Genomic DNA, 15,778 nt, shown 5'->3' with positions numbered 1-15,778 from the left:
GACTACTTTACTTTTAGCAACAAAATGTGAAAATGTGGCATAAAAAAAAAAATTGTTTAGAAAATAATTTAAGGCTATAAATTCATTTTATTTCACAATTTACTTGTTTTTTTTTTCTCTTTAATTGCTCACGATACATGATGCAATTTGGTTTTGTATAGAGGACAAAACAATGTTTTTTTCCCAGAGAAATGATTACACGCGATCCTCCTATTTGACTATCTGGCCCTTATTTGTAATTAGTTGTAATCCATTTGTTGTTTCAATACTATTGCAAAGGGTTGCATAACTTGCTAGTGTGTTATGAATAACGGTTAGTGATGATCCCAAACATCTGGATTCCCTGTACTTTAGTTAGCCCCATAGGAAACAATGAACCTTCAAGAGAACTACAAGTGGTCCAACTATTCGTTGCTCGTGAAGCTCAAATTAAAGGAACTGATCGTTCCAACTAGAAGTTACAACATTTCAACCCTCTTCCCATAGCAACAAATCCATATAAATGTAAAATAATGAAACCCAAACAAGCTTTGCAATAAAGGGACTTTTTCCTTGCAGGGCCATACATGTGAGAATTTGATGGGTGAGATCACCTTAAACTTGAATCCCATCTAAGGGGGTGAAGGTCAAAGCTCTGAAGCCTCAGCACGGATGTATCACTTGTTCATGGAAAAGACCTCCAGCTGCGTCCTACTTTACACAATGCAGTTCAACTTAGCGTGACCAGATCACTTGAAAATGTAGCAACACATCTAGAAAACCCAGGTAGCAGGGCTGAACTGATAACCACTTAAGTTAATACAATCATTAATGCCCTGCAACGTGTATTTATTAGATATGCCCCTGAATTTCCAAGTGATCTTGTCTAGAGATGTGCAGGCCGGCAACGCAACATCAAAAGCAGGTCGAGCCCTTCTGCCTCCTTCCCCGCAACCTAACTGAGCCCTACTTCCGAGTCTGGCAGCGTCTATTTATAAGTGCATGCCTGATTTCATTGATAAATAGACGCAAAGCAGTGGGCAGGGTCGGGTGCGGGTGGAGAAGGTGCCGGTCGGCAAATATACCCGCACATAACTAATCTAGTCACCCTAGTTCAACCTATCCAATTTGTCATATGAAAACTAAAGCAAGCGAAGGGTAAAGGTCCCCATACACGGGCCGATTCTAGCTGCCGATATCAGTCCCTTAGACCGATTCGGCAGCTAATCGGCCCGTGTATGGGGACTACCGACGGGCCTGCCCGACCAATATCTGCCCTGAAATCAGCCAGATAATGATCGGGCAGGTTAAAAAATCTAGTCGGGCCGACTTTGCCTATACCCGTCGTTACAATTTGATTGTTTGGCCACAGGGCCTAACGATTGAATTAGCCTGGATTCTCCCAATATCGCCCACCCGTAAGTGGGGGATATCGGGAGAAGATCCGCTCGCTTCGCGACATCGCCAAGCGAGCGGATCTTAAAGTGTATGGGGACCTTAAGAGATGAAGCAGTCCAGGGATTTACTGAATCCAGGATTCAGCCAAGGTTCGGCCTTTTTCAGCAGAATATAGATTCGGCCTCATCCATGCTCCTGGCCGAACCAAATCAGAATCCTTACAAGTCAAATTAGGGTTCGAATTCAGTTCGGTATTCTGCCAAATCTCTCACGAAGGCTTTGGAGTTCAGCTGAATCCAAAAAAAGTGGATTTGGTGCATCCCTAGAAAAGTCTGAACTTCACGGTGAAGACAAAACTCATTAGGGTAACTGTTAGTGTATTCATTTAACAGAAAATTTGAAGAAGCAATTAAATGGGCATTTATCATAATGTTTATAAGGTATTCGCTGCCATTATCTTGTTAAATTTGTAGACTTATTTCAACGCAGACATGACAACTCAAGAGTACAGATGGCCTGCCTAAAGACTAATGCAACCCAACAGATGTAGGAGTCTTAACTAGATAAGTATCAGCCCAAATTCCTTGCATTACAAGTAGCAGTATAATTAGCCCGGCAGATAGAAATCTTCCAACACAAACCCTTCCCACACCCGTCAAGAGTTTAAGATCAACGGGGAAAATGCAGGCGCTCTGTATGATCTTGGGCTGATGATGCACACAGGGCGTTTTCTCCAGTTGTATTTTGCACAGTGGAGACCAATGCCCAAAGCATTCTCTCATTTTCTGACAGTACTTTTTAACCAGAAGATGCTCTTGTGAGATTTTTTTTTTTGGCTCAAAGATAAAATCACTGTCACCAACTTCCAAGACAAAGGGTAGAAAAAGTACCCAACCTTAAGGTACTAGCAAACTCTTTAGTCAAGAGGGGAAAATAGTGTACTTGATAAAACATTTTAGTATAAATTGCCATGGCAACAAAAGCAGGATTTTATTAAATTAGGTAGGTAAAAAGCATTCTTAAAGGGACGTTTAGTATAACGTAGCCCATGGCACTCTACATAATTTGCAGTTGGTCCTTATTTTAAATGCCCTGCTTATTCCTCATTCATTCATTTGGGTACAAATAAATCATAATAGCCACCATAATAATTTAATTAACAGTATAAAAATCAGCATGGAAGAGCTGAGGCATGCACTGTAAGATCTGCTCGTTTGGCGAGGTCGCCAAGGGAGCAGATCATCTACGGGTGGGCAATATTGGCAAATTCGGTCGCTTGGCCCTGGGGCCAAACATTCGAATTACAGAGGCGGGTTTGGCACCATCGGTTCAGGGACCACTCTGAGGGAAAAATCAAACCTGCCCGATTTCAGGCCAGATGTCTGGGCAAGCCTGTCGTTCGTGCCCATACACGGGCAGATAAACTGCCGAATCGGTCTGCAGATGCACAATCCTAATTTCAAACATAAAACAAAACTGCAATCATCGTGCTTTGATTTTATTTAACATTTTCTACCACACTACCTTCAATAAATTTGTGCCAAATTTTCCCTTTATTTTTAAGGTGACCTGATTGACATCGACACTGTACTCGCACGTAACAAAACTTGCATCTATCATGTTATCCCTAAGTAGCCAAATTTTAATTATATATTATATAAATTATCTTAAATCAAGCAGTTTCAGGTCACTGCTAACAAAACACCTCTGTGACAGCAATGTAGAGAAGTGGGGATGGAACACATCAATAAATCAGAAAGATTTTCCACCCAGTGAGGATACATGTATCAGAGCAAAAGCACTGTTTACGTGCTAACAACAAGGAAGGAAGGAAGCTCCCTAAATGCTGTAGTTCACATCCTCCCTTGACATGATCACTTTTGTTTTCCAAATTCTTGTTTCCCCTCCAGCAGGCTTTCCATACTGATAAATGGACAGAGAGGCAACAATGGAAAGAATATGGAGCACAATAGATAGTACATGGATCATACTCGCAGAGATAACACAAACACGCACATTCCGGTATTTTTACTAGCACTACGCCATATTCACTGAAACTACTACACCCAGTGTGACCACTTCAAGCAAAGGGAAATATTTATACAGAAGAATGTTAAAGCTCTCATGAAATGTTAATGGCTAACAAGGGACACAAAGAGAAACATTTAATACACTGTAAATGAAAATTCTGAGGCTGTAGTTTGTAGTTTTGTTTCCTTTTAGCCCTTTAGTCCTTCCTAGAAGTCTGAGGGAGTTACTTGGATTTGAGATAAAATAGTGCTGCTTTGGTAGGGAATCTGCTATCTGGAAACCTGTTATCCAGAAAGCTTCATCTCCCATAGACTCTATATTGATCATATATTTTACGTTTTTAAAAATAATTCCTTCGTTCTTTGTAATAACAAAACAGTGCCTTGTATTAAATCCCATCTACATTATAATTAATCCTTATTGGAGGCAAAGCAAGCCAACTGGGTTTTTAAACTAAGGTTTATTCTGGTTTGGGATTCAGCCTTTAGCCGAATCCATGCTCCTGGCCAAACTGAATCCTTAAAATCATGTGACTTTATGTCACAAACACAGAAGTAGAATTTTTTTTTAAGGGCGTGGCACTCTTTAAACCTTCCATATCCTAATTTATATAAGCAAATTAGGATTCGTTCAGTATTCAGCTGAATCTTTTACAAAGGATTTGGGGTTTGGCTGAAAAAAAAAAAGTGGATTCGGTGTATCCCTAGTTTAAATTATATTTAGCAGACTTAAAGTATGGAGATCCCAATTAGGAAGAGATCCCTTATCCAGCAAACCTCAGGCCCCAATCATTCTGGATAATGGACATACATCTCACCAACCGCTCTTACTCTACCACATCACCCAGTCGCCAATCCCTACACTGGCTTTCACCACTATTCAGAATAAAATGTAAATAACTGATCCTGGCTTTAAAAGCAACTAAAAAGACTGCCCCATCCTACATCTGACCCTGGTTCGCCAAACCATTCATTTCAAACTTCTAATTATCCAACACCTCGCTCATTAACTCTTCATATGCATGCAAGGAAGACTGTGCATGGTTAGCACCTCTTCTCTGGAATTTCCTTCCATGTTCCATCACCACACACTAATCTTTTAGCCTTTAATCTTAGGCTAGTGCCCCACGGGGCAGATTCTCAGCCTGCGGATAAATGCAGGGCAAGAATTCGCCCCTACACTTGAAAAATCCGATTGTTGAGGCTGCACTGGGAGCCAATGTGTCGACCCGGGTGCAGCCACACTAAGCGGGATTCGGCACAAAACTGCTCTAAGTGTGGCTGCACCCAGGCAGACTCAATGGTTCTGGGTGCAGCCACAACAATCACACTTTTCAAGCTTAGGGGTGGCTACTTGGCCTGTGGGGTGCATGTGGCGCTAGCGGTAAGGCACATGGGCCAATCACACGTTTTCTAACAAAGTGGGCCGAACAGACTGATAGACATTGTAGGAGAGGCCATAGATAAGGTGGCAGCCTTTCCACTGCTAGTTTGGGCATGATCAGAAAAGCAGTAAGTGGAGAGGCTCTGCGGCTTCTGTTCATTTCCTTATCTGCACTATACACTGCCAGATATGGTGCATCGGCAGATAAGATTTTCAGAAGTGCCCAAATCGACAAACCAACTGATATTCATAGAACATAATTATTGGTCACCATGACTGGGCAACTATACACACACTGCAAATCAGTATGTGTAGGCCTAGCTTAAAACATATTTCTGTACAGAACATACCCTCATTTATCTTATTCACTCACGTTACACTATAAGCCATTAACCCAGATAAAAGCAAAGCTCTATCTCTCACTTTCCCGACTCCTGATACTGCCCTACCCCACAGCTTGTGCTTATCATCCTCCTGTTGTACAACCATATATTATATGACTGTGAATATATTAGGGATTTGTAAACGTGTTGTTACAGAGACTGACAAGTGATAACATAAACAAGTTGCATCATTTTATTTCAGATCAAACACAGAAAGTCCCACCAGGAAGATGCTTGGCTTGAACTTTATATAAAGGTCTTGCCTTTGGCACAATTCAGCCTTTAGTGCTGTTCTGCTGAAGATCTAAGGAAGTATCTGGCCAGCTCCAGCAACTGGTGGAACAAGTCCTACTGCAACAGATATATACTTGTAACCTAATTTTGTAAAAAATAAATGGAATACCACCTTTTCTCCACTTCTTTTAATCAGCTGAAATAGGTTTGCAATATTATATATATATATATATATATATATATATATATATATATATATATATATATAATCTATGAAAAAAAAGATACCATAAAACCTATTTAATTAAGTATTACAAAAAAACAAGCAGGCAAGCTATGCACATCATGACAAGAGGAAAATAAATACAGGATTGTGCAATAATTTGCAAGCGGTCCAGCATTTAGCACAAAAGCATTAATGCCGGTATTTGCACACTTCCAGTGAGTTATCACATTTCCATGCACACAAAAAACAGGATTAGAACATGCTCTAAGGAATGCGGGTGGTTTTACCCAATTACAATTACGCCCCAGGAACAATGTATATTTATGGCAACAGAATAGCTGCTATTAATACAAGGAAAAAGGACTATAGTTTCATTACCAGAATAGCAACTTGTAAACAAGTCACATCCTACCAAGTCCCCTCAGTACATTTAGATTTATGGCCTCTGTGAGACTATTTAATGTTTCTACATCTTATACAATATTATCACTTGTTTTCTCAATCACGCCTAGTAAAGCATACATTTCTCATACCATACCCTAGGTTTAAAGACTAAGTGGTAAGGAGATAAAATAACTAGCCAATAAACTACTGACACTGCCAACTGCTACTCTGGCCTCACCAAATCATTAAACCCCCTTATTTTTGTGATGCACGGGGTATATAAGTGCAGGTTACAGGGTGTGGCTGAGGTCAGTGCCATTCCCTAGTGACAGGTACCACTGGTATTTGCCATCATGGAGGAAAAATGAATACAAATAGCAAAAATTTAGACCCCCATGGGGTCTAGAAAAAGAATCTAGAAAACTATGTTTTACCGTATTATTTAAAATACAAGTCCTTTATTCTCTATCATTAAAGTGTATAAAGCTCCTGTTGGCATCACAATTGCCTGACATGTTTTGAGCCCTTAATCATAGGCTTTATCAAAAACCTGCATAGAAGTTGAGGCTGAAAAATATGTACATTAAAGTTAAACATTTGTCCAAGTAAATCCTATACTTTTCTCAGATGAAAATACTACAAAAAAAAAATGCAAATGGACCACCCTTGGATCAAGAAAGATCATCAGCCTTCCACCAATCAATTAGTGGCATACAAGCAGGAGTCACAGAGCTTATGTCAGTTTAAGCCAGGCTGTTATTTATGAGGCTTGTATCCCTTCAGGCCCCAGAGGCTCATTCAGATCAACTCTTCTGAAATATTTACCATACGTTTTCTCTACAGGTGAAAAACAGGGAGGATTTTAGTGGGAAAACGCTCGTGTTTGCATTTTCCGGTTGAAATCCGCCTCCAGATGGATGGTGTTCATTGCTGTCACTATACACACATGGAGCAGATCAGTCTTTTCTCCTCTGGCATTTTTGTAGCAGCAGAGAAAGAGCAGTTTGCCCCTGACCTAAAGCTAATGATACATGGGGAGCTAGAGTCTGCTCCCTACAACCCACAAGATTCAGTGGCACACAAGGCATTTTTATTGCCTGCATTAAAAAGCTGGTTTAAAAAAATCTGATCCACTCCCATCAATCTAAAGAGAAACTCAATAATATGAATGTTCACACTGCAATGTGTTTCGTGTGGAGCTCCAGATGGAAGTAAATCTTTTGGGAAGGGGGGGAGTGGTCTTTACATTAATGCAATTCCTTCTTTTCTATTTTTGCCTTCTTGATTGTTGCTGTACAACACTTGTAATATTTATAGCCCTAAATGTTGTGTCTGCTCCTCTGACTTGCACATTTCATGTGCTTTCTTCTTCTTCCTATTAACTTCCTAGCATCTAACCTAAGCCACAACCCTCATAGATTGGTCCTGAATGCTTTTACATTGCTCCCTCAAGGGAATACACTGAGAACAGTAATGGTTTAATGGATTTTAAAAATCATGCGTATGTATTTCCCAAGTCCCTCTTTCCTGGGGATGGCAAAATACTCAATATAGGGCACTACAGCTGTCCTGTCAGAAAACAGCAAGAGGGCTACCCCTATAAAAGCTACAGGTTGGTAGACGGACAGAGGGGTTACATTAATGTTCTACTTTCTCTTTTATAAGTAAAAGACAGCCACATAATAAGTGAATATTCACATGCTGACTGGTTCATGCACTCGTTACCAAAAGGGGGTTCATAAATAAGTGTGTTTGCGGATCAAATACTGCCACAGCCATACGACAGCAGATCCGACAAAATAGCAAAGCAGGTTATTTAATGATCCCTAGTGCTGTGTAAGCACCATCCCGGTATATGACAAGGATGCACTTCCTAAAAATCCTAACAACTGCCCTGAGGAATTGCCTACCGGATCAATTCGGCTAGGACACCTGTAGCCATAGTGCAGAATATCTACTCAGTTGTTCTGTGTAAACCAGCTTTAGATACATTTGGTTACATAGCTTTTCTTCAACAATTTGCATCTACGGATACATAGGGGGCAGATTAACTCAACCCCAACCCTAACCCACACTCCATGTCTCCCCACTCCTGTGGTTCTGGGACTGGGAATCTGTGGGAGCAGAGGAGGAATGTACTTTCCCATTTCACCTGCACCCAACCTGAACTCGCAAAGGCTGCCAAAATTTTAACCTCAAAAATGTTAATCCCAAACCACGGGATTTAGGTCAACCAACATTATGTGTGGTTCTTTAAGCCGTCATATAAGCAATGGCAGAACAAGTCCAACATGAGCATTCCTATAAGTGCTGCTTCACATGCATTTCCAGATGCAACTGTTGCCTATTTATCCCTGGGAAAAGTCACAAGTCAAAGCTCCAGAGTAATGCCCCTGTTCCATTACAGTAACGCCCCACATGCAAACAAATTGGGTTCTTGTTAGTTAGTGCCTTTAGGTTGATGGAACCCCAAAACATCCTCCCATTTACCTAAATAGAAAACGCCTGACCGTGCCAGTACCCACAAGACCATCGTCAGGCTGAATAGCATCAGTACTGGCTCTTACAGGCCTTTTACATCCAGTGGGGGCTATTTGGGGTGCTTCTTCCATATCCATATGCCCTCAGCCTTAGAAGGCTTGCAGGTAGTTGCATATAAAACATACCTGTTAATTCTGGTGCAAACCTTTAGCTGAATCCGGAGTCTATATCTATACAAAATGCAGCAGGACTTACTGAGCAGAGGCACAGATTCCAGTACTGAGCACCTCTGACCCCCCTGCTTCTGTCAATCAGCACCTCTTATCCATATCTTATCCCATATTGTCAAAAATGGCTTTCCAAACATAGTAGATGGGAATGGCAGCGCGACACACGTCCGTTTACTCTCTCAGTCACGCAGTGCCCATGCCAACCAGATACAGGAATGGCAGGCGCACCCACACAAGCAGCCCATATATTATTCTTATTGCATTATTACTGCAGGGTGGGGGATTCTGGAACCACAGAACTACTGCTGCTGCACAGCGACAGGTTGCAGGGCAGGCGTGTGGCCCTCCAGCTGTTACAACATTAAGGTTAATGGTAACAATTGGTAATCTGGTTAGTGCTAAACTACAACCCATAACATTCATGTGTTGGGGAATGCATGGGGGGTTTTGCTTAAGCAACATGTAAAGCACCCCAGGTTGCCTGCAGTGGGATGCTGGGAGTTGTAGTCCAACATGACCAATGCAAGTCTATGGTCAGAGAAGAGTGGCCCCTGGCAGTGCAATAAGGGAAGGGCCCACTGTGCTGGGGTTGGAGGGAAAGGATAGAGCGAAGCTGCACCACTTGCAGTTGTTTCATTCCAACTCTCAGCAGCCCACAGGCAGCCCAATAGCAGCTGCAATAAGAGCAGAAGGGCTGCAGGTTGGAGCAGAAGGGCTGCAGGTTGGAGCAGAAGGGCTGCAGGTTGGAGCAGAAGGGCTGCAGGTTGGAGCAGAAGGGCTGCAGGTTGGAGCAGAAGGGCTGCAGGTTGGAGCAGAAGGGCTGCAGGTTGGAGCAGAAGGGCTGCAGGTTGGAGCTGGGGATGGGGCTGCAGGTTGGAGCTGGGGATGGGGCTGCAGGTTGGAGCTGGGGATGGGGCTGCAGGTTGGAGCTGGGGATGGGGCTGCAGGTTGGAGCTGGGGATGGAGCTGCCGAGGGGATGGAGCCCCTATGCAGCTGGGGAAGGGCTCGCTGTGGGACACACACTATAGCCGGCCCTGGGCCCAAGGTTGCCCGTAGGTGGGACGCCGGGAATAGCAGCCCTATATGTAAAGTCATACACGCTGACCAACACATTGTTGTTTCAAACCCTTGATCTTTATACAGCCCCCCAGCAGCCCATACAGTCCCCCCAGCAGCCCATACAGTCCCCCAGCAGCCCATACAGTCCCCCCAGCAGCCCATACAGGCCCCCCAGCAGCCCATACAGGCCCCCCAGCAGCCCATACAGGCCCCCCAGCAGCCCATACAGGCCCCCCAGCAGCCCATACAGGCCCCCCAGCAGCCCATACAGTCCCCCAGCAGCCCATACAGTCCCCCAGCAGCCCATACAGCCCCCCAGCAGCCCATACAGCCCCCCAGCAGCCCATACAGCCCCCCAGCAGCCCATACAGCCCCCCAGCAGCCCATACAGGCCCCCAGCAGCCCATACAGCCCCCCAGCAGCCCATACAGCCCCCAGCAGCCCATACAGCCCCCCAGCAGCCCATACAGCCCCCCAGCAGCCCATACAGTCCCCCAGCAGCCCATACAGTCCCACAGCAGCCCATACAGCCCCCCAGCAACACGTACCGCGTACGGATCAATCCCAAGGCTGCAGCGATGCTCCGGTTGGGTGAAGCCCAAATAGTGTATCAGGCGCTCCCCTAATCCGTCCGCTCCTCTGGCCCCCACTCCTGTGAGACTGTCCGGGACTCCCACCCGATGAGCATGGACACCTCCCCGGCTCCTCCTTCCAAGCCCTCCGCTATCTCTCGCAGGGTCACCCTCTGCGTATCACTCCTTCCAGGGCCTTCATGTAAATACACCCGCCCCCTCAGCTACGGCCCTGACAGCTCGGCCCAACAGCGCCTCCTTTCCCTCCTCGCAGGAACATACGCCGCCTCCCTGCGAGCCCTCACTGCGAGCCCTCTCCGCTCCCACTTCACTCCCTCAGCCAAAGGCGCGGCTTTGCGGGGAAACAACAAGCAAGCAGCCGATTGGCTAGGGGATCGCAGAGTTTGAAAGCATGGGAGGCTTCCATTGGCTCCTATTGAAGAGAGGAGAAAGTGGGCGGGGCAAGATAGATGCTGAAAAGGCGGGATGGTTGAATAGGAATGTTCGGCAGTGAGAGAATTGGCGCATTAGTAGGCGAAGGATAAAGCTTCGGCTTTTTATTATTTATTTTTGCGTGAGCCATGGCTTTATGTAAAACGAAAAGCAATAAAACACTGATGCTCCCTGCACACTTGTCTCTTCTCTGAGAACCTGCCGATTGTTTGTGTGTGTGTAATGATTGTATTGGCGAGTGGCGTATATAACACTTTACTGTTCTGCCTACGTTCCTCCACCTGAAGCTGACTGGAAATTCGATTGTACAGACTGGGAGTTCCATGTAGCTGTAGGGCAGTACTAAAGAACATGCTATTCGCTGTATCTTTAAAGGGGAACTAATGCTTGTAAACATGTTTCAGCGTCAAGTCCCCTGAACTCGACTTACTGCCAAGTAATAACCCACAATTTAAGGTGCTTCAGGGTGCTGTGATTGTAGTACAATTATATGTACTTGGCAATGTTGATTATAAATAGTATCAGTGATATGCCTATTTGCACACATGGCCAACTGCAACTGGAGCAACTGGTAAGAATTCCCTCAGACTCAGCAGTGGTAGATGATAAAGGTTTTTATCTGCTGCCTGTGTTATTAATAGGAAAGAAAAGTAGGTAACAAACAGGGCAGTTTGATTTTGAGAAATGTGGGCTGAGACCACATCAAGCCATTAATGCAGCCCTCACTCAGGACAGCACAGGCTACCCCAGTATAATCTGAGTTGGCCCAAGGGTTGAAAGGTTGCCCCGGTATGGCCTTTGACATGGGTTCCCCCATCAGGGTTGCCAGGTTGGTGTTTTTTCCCGCCAAATTGGGCTAGTAAATTAAAGCCCTGGTGGGTTTCCAATGTACAAATCCGCCAAGGTACAGTTTTGGGCTATTTTTTGGAGCCATGGCAGGTTTGTAGTTTGGAAACTAGCCAAAGTTTTTTCTCCCTAGTGTTCCACTGCATGCTGTAGTTTGTATCTAACAATGGCCCTACAGCTAGGATTAATATAAAACTACAATACCCAGCATGCAATTGGACAGTATAGACAGAGGCTCCGTTTTCCTTTTTGCTCTTTTAGGCTCAACCTGTCTGTTCTACAACCTTCTCCCTGCTCTATAGGGTATGTGATTGTACTATTACATTCTACTGTGATGTGGGGGCAGTTCTGCAGTTTAGCCTTAAGCTATAACATTCAGGATATCTTGGGGCTTCTGAGAGTTGTAGTAAACGCACCCATATGGAGTTAATGCAGCATTCTGAATCTATTTCTGTAGAAACATACTTCCCAGCTGGACTGGGCACAGAGGGCAGGGAATTATCAGCCATCACAGTAACAGCACAGGGTATTGGTAGTGATTATACACTTTAAAAAGGCATGTTTTCCTATATACTTGTATTTATTTTTTTAAAAATTTCATTGCCAATATTGGGCTATTTTTGGGCTACTTTCAAAGTGGCTTTTGGCTAGTTTTGGGCTGGTTTTCGAATCTGGCAACCCTGTCCCCCATGTGCCGGGATGCTTCGGATAACCACCCTAAAATAATGATATATCTGAAACTGTAGTCTGAAGAATGTACAAGACAATAGCATCTGCCTTTATGTAAGGTTTTCAAGTTTGAAATCCATCCTGGATGGCTTGCCTAAATGCTTTGTTCTGGCCATACTGTCCATCAGGCATGGGTAATGGAAGCTGGCCAGGTCAGATGTGCGCATTTCACAGTTACTGGTCTGATAACACACATTTGTTAGTAAAGATGTGCCTCATGAAAAAAAAAACAAAAGAACTTTTTTTCTACACTGTTGCCAGTGGACAAATGAGGGCAGGTGGGGACTTCACTTTATTGAATAGACGCACATTCCAAACACCAATGGCTGTGGTTAAAAAGGAGCTTTATTTTATATAGACCTAGGATTATGTGTCGGAAGATATGAAATGCATCAGGATTGTGAAAGCTTCTTAATAACCATGGTCATTGGTGTTTGGTGTGCCTGTTGGGTCCCCCCTTGCTGTATTGATAAAGAGTGATTACCCCCCAAGGGAGGGGTCTGGGCCAAGGCACCTGGACCAACGAAATTAGACGGTGAGCAAGGTTTATAGGTAACCGTAACGCCAAGTTTAATTAATAGTGGAGTGGGGGATGTGAAAGTTGAAGAAGTGGCTTTTGAGCAAAGTGTTCATGTGAAGGTGCTATAGATGGGGCTTTCAGTCATGTCCAGAAATAGAGCCAGAGTGGCAGCTGCGTAGTAGCACTGGTTCCCTTGCTTTTACTTTATTATTAGTGCAATACAGAGGGCACACAGGCACTCTAACAACTTGGCATTTCCCTTTAAATATGCTTAAACACTGCTAAAGCAGAAAGGAATTATTTTTTTTATTTTACTTTTTTGTTGAATGTTTTCAACAGTAACTAATTTTCATTATGAGAATAGTCTGGTCTCTGAGTTATTTCTGTTTCTTTGGAAAGCATCTGGGGTCGAACTAGAGGCCCCTATGACCTGTAACAGAATTTGTTACTGTACCCCAAAATCATATGTGATAACCATTTGCTGACTACAGTATTTCTTGTGAAAGATCTGATTATTTCAGCACTGACCAAGGTTGGTCAAAACCCCTTTACAACCCCTGAAAAACTAAAAGGGCAGCTTGTTAAAGTAACAGTAACACCAAAATATGAAAGTGAATAAAAATAATATATATATATATATATAATATAATGCAGTACCCTGTGGTGGTACAACTGGTGTGTCTGCTTTAAAATGTTAATATATTATATATTTTTATTACTTTAAAACACATTCATTTTTTGGTGTTACTGTTCTTTTAAATATAACACATCAGTACTGCTCCTAAATAAATTGACTTATGGTAAATCATCCTTTAGATGTCTGAGAGGAGCTTTTGGGATAAATGAAAAGACAAGGCATACTTTGCAAATTAGCTATGTTTAATTGCAAATAGTACAAAGACTACACATTAAATGTTAAAACTGAGAGATTTTTTTGTTTTCTGAAAAATAAATGCTCATTTTGAATTTGGTGCCAGCCACAGGTTATAAAAAAGTTGGGAAAGGGGCAACAAAAGGGTTAAAATCCAGTTATTTCAAATACGGGGACCCACAAGATGCAGAATCCACTATGCGACGATCGACTGATCAATCCTAGCCTTCCTTCTGTATAGAAAGGAGTCGGGCTAGGAGGAGATGTTGATCGTCGCAACGTTTTACAAGGTATTTTCTAATAAAGCATTTAAAATAATAAATGCTGGGAAGGATAGGGCAATTATTTTAGATTTTTTTACTTAAAAATGTTAGTGTTACTTTTCCTTTAAAAAGAAACAACCAGAAGTTCAGCAACTGCTGCTTTCTATAGCAATTACATTTACATTTTTAATAAATCCATATTGGAAATCTGCTTGGAATTATGTTTTCTTTTATTAGGCAAAAACATATTTTTGGGGTTGACATGTCTTCTAATCATATAGTCCCTGGGTGTGACTAGCACTATGTGACTGACAGATCAGATTTTAAAGTATGGATGATTTAATAAAAAAAGAATTTGGGGTTAATGTTTAATTTGCAAAGGGCACGGGGAGCTTGCACATCTGGGAAGGCACCATTAATCTTAAATATACAGGTTTTGGAGCAACATATGCTGCCATCCAAATGATGATTTGTCAGGGAAGGCCTCGTATATTTCAGCAAGACAGTGCCAAACCACATTATGCAGGCATTACAGCAGTGTGGTAAAGGAGTCCGGGTGATACACTGGACCCCTGTCTGCAGGCCAGATCTGTCACCCATTAAAAACATTTGGCGCACTATGAAAGGTAAAAATACAAGGAGACCCCTCCCAAGTTCCCAAACTCTTACAGAGTGTTGCAAAGAATAGGTGATGCAATACAGTGGGGAAAATGCAGCCGTTCCATCTTTGAAACTCGCTTCTGGCATCAATTTAAAGTGTATATTTTTCAGAAAACAACGTTTGATATGTAAATTCTGGAAAAACTTCTAGAATCTAGAAAAGAATAAAAGGCAGGTTTCCTGAATGGGATTGCGACGAAACAGCCTCATTTCCAGGAAGGTGTAAAATCTGGGGAGGTAAATCGGGGGTTCTACTGTATATGTTACCCAGTAGCCTAACTTTTTTTGGAAATGAGATTGTATTTGCTGTCACATAAAACAAGGGAGTTGATGCTGTATTTATATACATTGCCAGATAAACTAAATCTTCAAGCTGAATGGCCTGAAAACACCCACTAAGCCTCCTCGTTTTAGGATTAGTTCTCATCTGACCAGATCTACTTACAAATCATGTGGAATAAAGAATGAAACTTTAGTCTAACAAATCTGTGATACCACTACCTACTCTGCCTTTGTCTTATTCCATCACAGGGGTTCTTAACCTGTGGGCCTGGAGCAAAAATGGGTTACTATGAACCCCTTTACAAAGCTGACTTTTAGACTCATATCCTTTTAGCCAAGGGGATGGGGTTTATTTTTTTATCATATCAACTGACCTGTCATTAGTGTTTTTCAAGTAATGCTTCTGCCATTTGTGCATTACAGTATTTTAAGCCCAGTTTTTATTATTTTTTTTAAAAAGGATAGAAAGTTAAAATCAGTGAGAGATAACAAGTTGTTAAGTTTAATCACTTAACTGCTGCCCCCAGGCTCGCACTCGTCTTAAAACAATGCACCAGCCTGGGTACAGTTTGAGGAGCCAGCCTCTATAGGTGTAGGGATGCCCGGGGCACCAGAATTAGATGGCTGTACAGCACTCATTAGGGCTCAGGGCCCACAGGGAGATTAGTCACCCACAGTTAATCCCCCCAAAATGCCTCTCCACCAGCAATAAAGCCAATCACCGGTGGAAAGGCATAGGCATCACACATTTGCTCTCAAGACAAGTCTTTGAACTACCTAGGAAAAATGCATT

General features: G+C 42.9%; 1 protein-coding gene across 18 annotated transcripts in view; it reads right to left on the bottom strand.

Annotated features, from left to right (window-relative positions):
• Positions 1-10,849, bottom strand: part of add1 (adducin 1) — a 48,847-nt gene extending 37,998 nt beyond the window's left edge. For 17 of the 18 annotated variants that reach the window (XM_018091992.2, XM_018091979.2, XM_018091995.2 and 14 more), the window contains exon 1: positions 10,338-10,849. The gene's annotated coding sequence lies outside the window, so the exon portion shown is untranslated. The remainder of the gene's footprint in view (positions 1-10,337) is intronic. The other variant, NM_001005674.1, reaches the window with a different exon arrangement.
• Positions 10,850-15,778: the final 4,929 nt, after the last annotated feature.

Source organism: Xenopus tropicalis, chromosome 1 (assembly GCF_000004195.4).
Source record: "Xenopus tropicalis strain Nigerian chromosome 1, UCB_Xtro_10.0, whole genome shotgun sequence".
NCBI classification, from domain to species: Eukaryota; Metazoa; Chordata; class Amphibia; order Anura; family Pipidae; genus Xenopus; species Xenopus tropicalis.
This window is presented reverse-complemented; position numbering and strand designations above follow the sequence as displayed.